Source organism: Peromyscus leucopus, chromosome 19, assembly GCF_004664715.2.
Source record: "Peromyscus leucopus breed LL Stock chromosome 19, UCI_PerLeu_2.1, whole genome shotgun sequence".
Lineage (NCBI taxonomy): Eukaryota > Metazoa > Chordata > Mammalia > Rodentia > Cricetidae > Peromyscus > Peromyscus leucopus.
Genome location: NC_051079.1, coordinates 48,814,163 through 48,816,804, shown reverse-complemented (window position 1 = coordinate 48,816,804; position 2,642 = coordinate 48,814,163). Strand labels below are relative to the sequence as shown.

General features: G+C 42.8%; 1 non-coding gene across 1 annotated transcript; it reads left to right on the top strand.

The window, feature by feature from the left end:
- Window positions 1–2,261: 2,261 nt before the first annotated feature.
- On the top strand, window positions 2,262–2,363 carry LOC114707412. Its single transcript, XR_003736651.1, has one exon. It is a non-coding gene; the product is annotated as a U6 spliceosomal RNA (small nuclear RNA).
- Window positions 2,364–2,642: the final 279 nt, after the last annotated feature.

Here is a 2,642-nt window from a genome sequence, read left to right as displayed (position 1 = left end):
GTAATACAGTAATCCCAGCATTTCGGAGCTGGAAGTCGGATGATCGACAGTTCAAGGTTAGGCTCCATAGATGGTGCATTTAAAGACAGCTTGGACTACATGATACTCTGCCTTAAAACCCAGCAACAACAGGACATGTCAACACAGATATATATCTCTGTATACTTCCACATTAGGACATGCATGTACACATACTGGATATGTGTTTTTTTTTTTTTTTTTTTTTTGAGACAGGGTCTTATTATGTAGCTCTGGCTGGCCTGGAACTCACTATGTAGACCAGGATGGCCTCAAAATCACAGAGTTCCCACTGTCATCCAAGTGCTGAAATTAAAGACATGTGCCACCAGGTCCAGTGATATATGTATGAATATTTTATATATGAATATTTTATTCATAAAATATATATATATGAATATTTTAATAGCTGTACACCAAACGGACAACTGAGGGCTCTTTGAGAGAAGAGCTAGCTGAGGAGGAAATAAAGTGGTTTTAACTATATGTATCTCTGTGTGTGTTTGTGTATTGTTGACATATTTTTTAACATTTACCATTTACTTGGGTGTGTATGTGGACAATTGCAGGAGTCAGTTCTCTCCTTCTACCAGATGGGTTCTCAGGTCTGAACTTGGATCATCTGGCTTGGTGGTAGGTTCCTTTGCTGGCTGAGCCACTTGAAGGTCCTGTCTATTGTGGATGTTTTATAAGGAGAATCACTTATGTATAGTGTGCAATTGAAAATAAAGATGTATGGGCAATGGTGGCTCATACTTTTAATCCTGGTCCAGGTGGATCTCTGGACCAGGCCAACATGGTCTATGTAGCAGGAATCTTAAAAGTTCTTATTAATAAAGTCAAACCTGAGGCGAGTTATTGGGGTCAATGCTGGTAGATCAGAGAGACAGAACAAGCCACAGCTATCTCACCTCACCGGATCCTCAGCTGGCCTTGTCTCCTCAGACTGGAGGCCTCTGAGTCCTCATCCGGAATGAATCTCAGCTGAACTGCTGCTTCAAAGCTTGAATGCTTAACCAGCCACATGCTTAACCAGCCAAAATCTTCTAGTTTCTGGTCCTCACGCCTTATATATCTTTCTGCTTTCTAGCACCACTCCCTGGGATTAAAGGCTGGCTTTCTGGATTAAAGGCGTGTGTCTCCATGCTTGGCTATTTCCAATGTGGCCTTGAACTCACAGAGATCCAGAGAGATTTCTATCTCTGGAATGCTAGGATTAAAGGTGTGAGTGCCACCATTTTCTAGCCTTTGTATCTAGTGGCTGTCTGTTCTCTGACCCCAGATAAATTTATTAGAGTACACAATATTTTGGGGAACACAATACCACCACAGGTCTACAAAATGAGTTCCAGGATAACTAAGGCTGTTGTACAGAGAAACCCTGTCTTCAAGAACCACAAAATAAATAAATAGGAAAGAAAGAAAGGAAGGAAGGAAGGAAAGAAGGAAGGAAGGAAGATGTATCAATGTGGTAATATTTGTAATCTAATAAATAAAGCTTGTGTGAAGATCAGAGGACAGAGCCAGCCACAGAGTTAAACACAGAAGCCAGGCAGTGGTGACACACACCTTTAACACCAGTATTTGGGGAGCACACATGCCACTGATCCCAGCACTAGGAAGGTTGAGACAGGAAGTGAAATGACTGGGCGGAGAAAGAAATATAAGGCATGAGGAGATAGGATCTAAAGCCTTTTAGACTGAAGACTCAGAGGCATTCAGAGGTTTCATGGAGTTGGTGAGGTGAGAAGTGGCTGTGGCTTGTTCCTTTGTTTCTGATCTTTCAGCATTCACCCCAATATCTGGCTCTGGGTTTTAATTATAAAACCATTTAGGATTCCTGCAACATATCATCTTTTTTTTTTGGTTTGGTTTTTGTTTTTGTTTTTCAAGGCAGGGTTTCTCTGTGTAGCTTTGTGCCTTTCCTGGAACTCACTCTGTAGCCCAGGCAGGCCTTGAACTCACAGAGATCCACCTGCCTCTGCCTCCCAAGTTCTGGGATTAAAGGCGTGCACCACCACCGCCCCGGCTTCCTGCAACATATCAATGTCTGGTATGGAGACACATGCCTGTCATCCAAGTACTGGGGAGGTGGAGACCAAAAAAAAAAAATCACAAATTCCAAATCAGCTGGGCTTTATGAGACCCTGTCTTAAAATATAAAACAAAACAAGAAGGATGAAGAGGAAAAAAAATCCACCACCACCACAACAAAAATGCAGTCATTAAAACAAACAAGAATGGTTCTTGCTTTGGTAGTACATATATTAAAATTGGAATGATACAAAGATTAGCAAGGCTTCCGAACAAGGACGACACAAATCTGTGAAGTGTTCCATATTTTAAAAGGAGGAGGAGGACGACAAGGAGGAGGAGGAGGCAGCATCCATACAGTGACCGTTACACTTTTAGAGGCCTATGTTGTTGGTTGTAGGCTCTGCTGGAGCACAGGCTAGACCCTAGTATAGAGCATGGCCCACTGAGGCCTTTCACAGTTACAGAGTGGGAAGGAACAAAGAATGTGTGTTAAGAGGAAGATGTGGCTGGGAGTTGGTGGTGCACACCTTTAATCCCAGCACTCAGGAGGCAGAGGCAGGCGGATCTCTGTGAGTTCGAGGCCAGCC